The sequence below is a fragment of the Mus musculus genome, chromosome 3, assembly GCF_000001635.26.
Source record: "Mus musculus strain C57BL/6J chromosome 3, GRCm38.p6 C57BL/6J".
NCBI classification, from domain to species: domain Eukaryota; kingdom Metazoa; phylum Chordata; class Mammalia; order Rodentia; family Muridae; genus Mus; species Mus musculus.
Genome location: NC_000069.6, coordinates 82656922 through 82666675, shown reverse-complemented (window position 1 = coordinate 82666675; position 9754 = coordinate 82656922). Strand labels below are relative to the sequence as shown.

General features: G+C 42.7%; 1 long non-coding RNA gene across 1 annotated transcript; it reads left to right on the top strand.

Moving 5' to 3' along the window:
• The first annotated feature begins 1775 nt into the window (after positions 1-1775).
• On the top strand, positions 1776-6155 carry Gm29999. Its single transcript, XR_375746.1, has 2 exons — positions 1776-1871; positions 5581-6155. It is a non-coding gene; the product is annotated as a predicted gene, 29999 (long non-coding RNA).
• The last annotated feature ends 3599 nt before the right edge of the window (positions 6156-9754 follow it).

The window sequence follows — 9754 nt, the reverse complement described above, 5'->3', positions numbered from 1 at the left end:
GTCTCTCTCTCTCTCTCTCTCTCTCTCTCTCTCTCTCTCTCTCTCTCTTCCCCCCTCTTCTCTTTTACACACACACACACACACCCAACACCCCCCCCCACACACACACAGTGTATTAGAGTGGCTTACAGACTGTGGTTTATGTAGTCTAACAACGTCTGTCTTATGATGGAAAGGTTGAGAATCCAGTAGTTGCTCAGTCTAGGAGGCTGGATGCCCTGGGACTTTCATTCTGGAGTATAAGGAGGATTGCTGATAACCTCTGATTTCCAGTCTACCTTGGAATGCCAAATAAGTATTTCTAAGACTAGTGAAGGAATGTCTCAGAAACAGAACAGATGAAACTGCCAGCACGAGTGAGGGCTGGAAGGCAAAAGGAACGTTTCCTTCGTCCTTGTCCTTTCATCTGAGATGCCACCACAAGGTGTGACCCAAGAAATTCCCCCACAGGGGTGCCCAGCAGCTTGGATTTTAGTTGATTCCAGATGTAATCAAGATGACAGGAAAGATTAGCCATCAAAGTAGTCAGTGTCATTAAGGAAATGAAAATTAAAACCACAAAGAGCTTCCCTGAAACACCATAGCTATTGGTAAGCTTACAATGAAGAGCAGCTAGTATTGGCAAGACTGTGGCAGCCATGGGATCCTCAGAGGACTAGGAAGGTAACATGGTGTTGTTACTCTGGAAAACAGCCTGACCATTTCTCAGTACATTAAACATAAATTTACTGTATGTAAATTTATAGCCAAGAGAAATGAAAGGGAATTTCATTCCTGTGTACCAGTGTTGATCACAGCAGTATCCACGAGAACATCTAAAAGTGAAAACAACCCAAATAGTCATCAATCAACAGATGGATAAGCCACCTGTGGAGCAGCTATATAGTAGAAAACTATTCAATACCAAATAATAAAAAAAAATGTATGAATAGCATAACATGAAAAAACTGTAAAAAACCTTTTGCTAAGGGTGAAAAAAGGAGGCAGATGCAACATATCATCTGTGTTTGCTTGTATAAATTGTTGTAAATTAGACAAATCTGTGGAAATTAAAAAAACAACAATAAATTATAGTAGTGTAAGAACCACAACCATGCAGCCTTGAGTCTGCCTGCTCTTCTGGATTCCTCAGAAAACCTGACTTTTTCTTGCAAATCTCAGGTTGCTTTCTTTTACACCTTAGGCTTTCCCTTCTCTCTAAATTCCCAGCTGCACTGCATGACTGCCATCAAGCTGGCTTAAGTCTTTCCTTCATTCTATTTCCTGAGCAGCTGGTGAGATTTACATCTTACCCACTTTGGGGTTTTTTTCTTTTAGGCTGGGGATTCTCGACCTGTGGACTGCATCTCCTTTAGGAGTCAAAAGTCTTTCATGGGGGTCACATGTCATATATCCTGAAGATCAGATATTTACATTACAATTAATAATTACCCTTATGTAACTAGCAAAGTTACTGTTATGAAATAGCAATGAAAATAATTTCATGGTTGGGGTCACAACACGAGGAGCTGTATTAAAGAATCTCAGCATTAGGAAGGCTGAGAAGCTTTTAAGGGGAAATGAGCTGGAAGCCCAGTGGCTGCTGGTGGGTGCAAGTCGATGAAAATGCTCAGAAACTCCATGCGTTACTGATGCACAGCTCTCTGAATAAATGTCACTGATCTGTGCCCTTTAATAGGTGACGCGTGCAGTGTGCATTAGATATGGCTAAACTTGAACGTGAAAACCGCACTTTGCTCTTAGCAACTCTCATTCAGTGTTGTTGGGAAGGATGATGCGAACCGATGGGGATTTGCAAGCCGGTTCCTAATTATGTTGTGTGTGTACAAGGCTGCTGTCAAAACGCTAATATGATGTCTCTGAAGCGGGAGGTGAGCTGCCCTGGTTATGTATTACCTTTCCCATAGGTTCTGAGGGATTGACATTTTATTGTAAGATCTTTAGTAGAGAAAGAGGAGAAGGGGAAGTGAGATAAGTAGATGTCTTTAGGAAGGCCGGCAGATTACAATCCTGGGAGGGACACATTTCAGGAGAAAGGATTTCTAGGAGGATAAGATGCTGAGAGCCCTCTATTAGACTAAGCTTGGCTCTGGCTGGCTCTCAACTGAGCACATGGCAAAACATGACTATTAATGACTAGCAAGTACTTAATTTTCCTCCATCCCTCCGTCCCTTCCCTTCCCTTCCCTTCCCTTCCCTTCCCTTCCCTTCCCTTCCCTTCCCTTCCCTCCCCTCCCCTCCCCTCCCCTCCCCTCCCCTCCCCTCCCCTCCCCTCCTCTCTCTGTTTTTCTTTGTAGCGTGTTTGTGTGTGTGTGCACTTGTGTGGGCATGTGTATGAAGGCCAGCAAGACATCAGGCTCAGTTACGCCATGTGATGTTTTGCTGGTGCAGACAGGTGAAAGGATGTTTTGTGAAGCCAGACACCTGAAAGAATGTTGAAGCAGGCACGTGAACGAGTGTTCTGCTGAAGCAGACCCTTGAAAGAATGAAGCAGACGCAGGTGAGATAATGTTTTGCTCAAGCAGAACACGAAACACATGGACGGACTTGTGATATTTAGAAAGACTATAAATATGACCCAACAGACAGTGGGAAGCGGCCCTAGCTTTGGTTCGCCCTGCTCTGCCCAGTCTTCAATGAGGACGCTCTTGCATTGACTCACCTTGCGTTGTGCTACTGATCTTCGCTCATCATGGCTTTGTAGAGAGTAACTCGGAGCCTTGTGGTAACTTCTGGATTGAACTGCCGTTGCTGATTTGTGAGTGGCGATGGCTGAAAGGAGCACTGAGGATTCGTTCCCATCATGCCATGGATTCACCGCAGTGCCCTGATTCAGGTTGCCCGGAGCACTTCTCTTGGCTCCCTGTCTGTGCAGCTGTTAGAGGCTCCTGGGCAGCGGAAGCAGCACAGGCAGTTGATCGCTCTAGCGCAGACTTCTCGAGGCAAGGCGGTCTGCGCAGTGCTTCAGGGAACTGCAGCCCCAGGAGTAGTACAATGTGGCCGTGGAGACAAGCATTAGAGTTGGACTTAAACCATTCACTGTCTTAATTCCGACCCTACTACACACTTCCTGGAAGACTAAGACCCCTTGAATTCTGATGGTCTGAGCTCTCAGAAGGTCTATGCAGAGAAAAACGCCTCCCAGGAATTCTCTGTGAATTCTAACTCAAAGAAGGTGTCTCAAAGAACTTTCTGACCTGTTACTCATTTCAAAGTGGTGAAATGGTAACTGCAGGGAATGAAAACCACCGCGGAGGTCCAGGCTTTTATGACATCTGGAAGCTCTTGGTTCCATTCTTGGAGATGAGAGGTTTCCTAGCAGTGGACAGTTGCGGTCTCTAATCTGTCCTGTGGGTGCAGGATGTATAATCAAGCCCCATTTAAAGTAGATATCCAAGTGTTTCGATCTAAAACCATGAGATTTTTTTTATGGAAAAAAAAAAAAAAAGGAAAACCAAAAGCTAGTGTCAGCTACACTTAGCAGCTGAAACACTCCATTCTAACTTGGGACAACCTTGTCTGGGTGCATCTCTCTGTAGCTTGGCCTGTGCTGTAGATGTTGCCTGGGGAACAGGCTCTGACAACTGTGCCCTTCTGCTCAGGTCACTTCCTACTGGGTTGCTGCTTTTCCAGCCTCGGGCATCCATCCTTCACAGTTCTCTTACAGAGGAGGAGGAACAATGGGATTTTGATTCAACATTTCTGATTGGGATTTTTTGAAGACATTTTCTGAATGCACCATTAGAGAGCCAGCAGGCGACTTCTTTTCAGTGGGGCTGTGGTTTAGAGAGCACAGCCAAGTGTGTTCAAGGGCTCCAGTATATCTGTGTTTTCTTCACTCAGGAATGTGTTAATTTAATGTGTGTTTCCTTTGGGTGGCCTTGTTTGGAAATGGTAGCAGGAAAGGGCTGTGAGCATCATTTCGAAGGAGAGTTGTTTTGAAATGTAGTGACAAACTCATAAATGAAGGGTTATAACTGTTGCCAGTTGGTCATTAATTTTTTTTTCCTATTGGAAAAGCCAGATGCTGTTTCCAGCAGGCCTTAATGTGGGTGATTTGAAGACTGGAACACATCTGTGTTTTAACTCCCCTGCTGACCTGGGAGATTAAAGGTGGGCTTTTCCCACTTTTGCTGTAAGAACAGACTCCTTCAAACCCGTAGACCTGTCTGCTTAGCTGGCCGAGGAGAGTTTTAGAGGTACAGGCTGAGGTTTCTGGAAGAATGTGTTCATCCAAGAGTGTTTGTAAAATTAAATTATGTATTTTCTTCTTGGGATAATCCATTAGCCAACAGGTTAATGCAATTTAAAGTAAAATTAAGAATTATTGAAGGTGTCCCTTTAGTTGCTCAAATCATGAATTACGCGATTGTTTCAATCCCCGGGGATTCTTCCACCCGTCAGTAAGGAAGGAACTTCATGGGATGCCTTTCTGATTGGGATGTGTTCAGAATTATCTCACCAAAGGGAGAAAGCAAGTCTGTGCCTCCTGAAACCAAACTCCGAACCTCTGTGTGATTTGTTACCTAGCACCCCGGCTGGGAAGAAAGCCTTTTCATTTTCTTCTCAGACCATCTCTTTCTAATCCTGCTTAGTGGAGTATCTGTTATACTGGGCAGCCTGGCACATGGATCGGGTCTCATTTCCTTAGCTGAGATGGGAGAGTCTAGGAGAACCAATAGCAGGTATCTGCTTGTGACTCTCTCTTGTACTCCCGTTCTCTCCCAATCCCTTTCTTTTGAATGTGTGATGATCAAGTAACTGAGAATACTCTCCTGTTTTTTCCCTTGGGGTTCTCACTGTGGGCTGGGCCAGCCTAGCTAGTGTTCTTATTTGCTTTTAAAGAAATGTTGGGGTCAACTCCGGGGACCACAGTCCTCCAACATGACCATATAAAATGTCTGCTTACTTGCTAATAAATATGTCCTCCCTCATGTGACCGTTGTTCCCTTCATAGAGTCCTCATGTCTGTCCTGAGGGAAGTAGCTGAATACTTTAAGACTTGGAAAGCCAAAAGTCTAAGTGTAGCATCTTTAGAGTAAAATAAAATCATTTTTTTTCAGGACTCAGAGCAGCAGCATCCCACAGCTTGCCTGGCCACATCACAATGGGGGATTTTCTGCCTGGCAGTACCCTCATTCTGTTCTGTCCCAAGCTTTGCCTCTTGTTCCTTTTATAGTTTTGGCTTTTTATTTCCTTACTTGCAAAGTGAAGAAACTGAACTTAGTCCTTTTAGGGTCACCTCTAATTTTATCATTCTCTGGCACTGAAAACTTCCTTGGTGAATTCACAGTCCACTTTGGTAAGACACGTTTTTAATTTTAATTGTTTCTATAAATTTCCTCGTGTTTCAGTATTTCTATTCTCCCCTCTCCCATGGCAGCTCCCTCTCTTCCTCTGCACCCTGTTTCTTTTACTCCTCTTCCTTGCCCTCAGTCCCTCTCTCCCTCTCTCCTTGTTTTTCATTCTGTCTTCCCCTCACAGAGCCACATACACTGAGATGTGAATGAGTTAAATATACTTTCTATAAATGAAGAAGTGGAAGTAAAAGCCCAGAGTAAAACCATCTCCCTTCTTTAGGAGGCCTTTGAATGAGCAACTTCCAGCCCAGGCTCCTGCCTGTAAGGATAAGGACCGGATCGAGCATCCTCATTTAGAGCCTTTCACATAACCCAGGCTATCACCATTTCTAACAGAATGAGAGACATGGCATCTGAAAAGAGCTTAATGTTTCTTTGAATAAGATGATTAAAAAGAAGATTCACATCAATGATTTAATCTGGGCCACTGTTGATGAAGTTCAGAAAGGAGGATTTGTTCCAGAGGCCTGTGGAGAGAACGGGAAGAGGACAGAAAATACAGCTTAGTGCTGCAGCAGCAAAGGAAGCTTCCACAGTCACTGACATCAGCTGCTGGGTCCTGGCTGGCTGAAGCAAGCTTAGGCTTGCAGACTGACTGGAGAGGAGGGCATGGCATTGGGGAAAGGAGGATAATTGGAACTTTGGAACTTTCTTGCATATTTCTGAGTCACTTATAACTCTTTTTTGTGAAGGGAATTTTTATTCTATAAGATAATGTTTGGTTGTTCGTGTGTGGGAATTCTTATAATTCTAGCATCGACTCCCTTAGTGTTCATAATATAAATAGTTCCTCCACTTGGTGTCTTGCTCTTTAGTTATTGTACTTTGGCCTCATTATTCCATTAATATTAAATATAATCGCATCAATTTTAGATTACATTTATTGGAAGTTTATTGGTAATAAATATGGATCTGGAGCTACAGGTGCCTACATTTAAATCCCATCACTCTGTATAACTTCTGTCACGTTTACTTTTCTATTGTGAAAAGGCACCGTGGCCAAGGCAACATATAGAAGAAAGCCTTTAATGAGGGTTTACAGTTTCAGAGGGAGAATCCATGATCATTGTGACAAGAAGCGTAGCATCAGGCAGGCAGGCATGGCACTGGAGCAATAGCTGAGAGCTTGTATTTGACCCACAAGCAGAATACAGAGAGAGAGAGAGAGAGTTGGGGTTGGGGAGGGAAAGTGCAGGGGGAAATAGAGGTGGAGGGAGAGACAGAGAGAGAGGGAGAGAGAAAGGGAGAGGTGTATCTGTGTATGTGTGTGTGTGTGTGTGCGTGTGTGTGTGGTGAGAGAGTTGTCTCTGTGAGTGTATGTGTGTACGGTGTGAGTGTATGTGTGTAAGGTGTGTGTGTGTGTGTGTGTGGTGAGAGAGTTGTCTCTGTGAGTGTGTATGAGAGGTGTGTGTGTGTGAGAGAGAGAGAGAGAGAGAGAGAGAGAGAGAGAGAGAGAGGAAGACAGAGACAGAGACAGAGACAGCATATGCACTCACATGCTTAGAGCCACGTGGAGCTCAGAGGGTGCTGTTTCTCACTTTACCTTTTTTTGAGACAGGATTAGTCTCTTTGCTGTCCATTGCCATATAATCAAGGCTGATTGACTTCCAAGAGTCTGAGGATTCTTCAGTCTTTGCTCCCCACCTCACCGTAGGGACACTGGGATTACAGACCCACTGTTCTGAAACCACCTTTACACGTGTTCTGGGCATTTGAACTCAGGTCCTCACACTTGCATGATAAGGGCTCCACCTACTGAGCCAACTTTCCTATCCTAAAGATTGGGTGTTGAATTCAGTAGAATGTGTTCTTTCTGCTGGTAGTGTAGATTTCACACTTGGTTTTCCATCATCATTACAAGGACTGCCTCTGCCAATACGAGCTCCTAATACACAAACCTTTTTGTATTTGAAACGTATGTGTAGTAAGGGATTCTTGAACTTGAACATATAGAGCAGCAAATTTATCACCGTGAAGCATGGGAGACAAATCTGTGTCTAATGTTCCCTGTTTGCCTCTTTTCAATGCTCTTCTATTTCCTGTCCAACACAGCATTTTAAAATGAGCTGCATCCAAACAGTACAATTTCAGGTCTTCGAGGATAAGAAAAATAACTCTCTAAATAGGAGGGCATCTCAGCAAAATGCTACTTGGTAGAAAGAATAAAGCCATTTTAAAAATAGATGAAAACAAAAAAAAATCAGTAACAAGGTCAAACGAAGAGAAAATTTTCCGCAGGCAAGTGCTGTGGGTGCATTATTTATCCCACTTTGTATCTTAGTTAGAAGGAAAATTGGCCAAAGAGACTAGTTTTCACCTTTAACGTTAAAGACTCTCCATGAGTTTCAGATGGTCACATTTCCATTTCCTTTGAGGAATGCTGTGTGACTATCATGTGTGAAGATTTGATTTAACAAATAAAAGTCATCAATACACTACAGCCCCCGCCCCGAGAGAGTAAATTCCTTACTTTGTTTTCTGCATTTCCGCCTCATATCTACATAGAAACTATAATAGACATGTTGCTGTTTACATGAGGAGCCCTCCCATCATCAGACAGGGACTTGGGAGGTAAAGAGTATTCATTCAAAAGTCCTGCAGTCTGGAGCTTGAATTAGAAGCTTGGGCCCCCAGGACCTATAACTATCGTCAAGGTGTCACCTATACAGCCTCTTGTACCAGGTAGGCCTCGGGAGCAAAAGATTACAAAACCTGCCAGATGGGTGGAGACTATGTGTTCAAACACATGGGCTGTGTAGGACATTTGACATTCAAATAAGAGGGGTTAACATGTTTTGAGTTTCCAAAATTGCTTGTATATTCAGAGAACTAATGAAAAAATATTATAAATACCTTCTTTACAAAAACTATGTGCAACGATATAGTCTTCTCTCATTTACCCTGACTGACTGCCTTAAGAAGTATTTACATGGGAAAAAGGAGGCTTTAGTTTTTAAGACAATACAGTCTTTTTATAAACTCAAGGTCAGATTGGTTTATAATTGTGCCTGTGTTTGTGATTCAAATATGAAAATTGCTTTTAAAAAGAAACTTTCTTAAAGATTTTAAAAATATTATTTGATATTTCCTTGTCTACTCCTTTATACCCTCTTTTCTTCATTTTAAATTTCTATGTCTTCTGCTTCATGGTCTTTTGCCAACAGATATTAGGCTAAGCTAAAGTGTAAAGGTTAATGAGAAAAAGACCGGAAAGAAGACAGAACAGAGACAATTATTCATCATTGCATGTTTAGTAAAATCTATGTTCTCCCAAATCATACATTGCCATTTCTGCTTACTCCTAAGATGGTGGTATTGGCACAATGAGCCATTGGTAGTGATGGCATTGTGGTTTTCATCTGTGTTCCTGTGTAAGAGGCCTGAGCTCTCTGCTCATTGTGAGGATGGTGACAGAGTGATAAGTTAGCCTTGAGTTGGGTACAGCAGTACATACCTCTAACCTTAGGACTCAGGATGCTGAGGCAGGAGGACCATAAGTACTTGACTACATAGCAAGGAAATGAGAAACAGACTGCAATAAAACAAGTACATTCCCTTTAGATTCTGAATTTGTAATACATCTTTGCATGGAGGCCAATTCATTTAATTTTCCCAGATCTCCAGACTTTTATATTCATCATTGCTCTGTTTACTCCAGTTAGGTGGCTGATGTTAGAAAGTTTACAGACATCTTAGACTACATAGAAATGCTGGTCCATGCCCACTCCTAACCGCTCTTTGGAGGCTGTTTGTAGAAGGGTGACTAGAATGGCTGACATGACAATTGAGCAGTGCTACATTAGGAACCCAACCTGGGAGCTGACATTCATGTCACTAATTATCTTTTCATCAGGATGACTTTCTCTGTGCTCTGTTGAAAGCAATCAGCTTCTCCCAGGAGGGCTCACCTTAAAGGAGGTGGGAAAGGAGCCTCTCAGATTCACTATAGTCTTCACTGCACCCCGAGTAAGAGCTTCAGTCTCGAGTGTTTAATGTGTCTCCTATTTCTTCTCATTCAGTAAACTTTTCAAGGTGATTATTATTTTGATATTTTTCAATGAATCCTTGATACAAGTATAACATTCATATAGTATGTATGATATAATGTTATACATAATATCACATATATGATGTTTATATCATATATCATAATATTCATATATAATATGAATTTTCTATTAATTAAATTATTTATTCACTTAACATCCTGGTCACAACCTCCTCCCTCCTTTCCTTCCAGTCCCACCCTTAAAAACCCCCCTCCCCACTGCCCTCACCCCCTCTCCTCAGACAAGGGAAAGCCTCTCTTGGGTACCACCCTGCCCTGGGACACCCAGTTGCAACACAACTAAGTGAATCATCTCCCACTGAAGCCCAACCAAACAGTCCAGGTA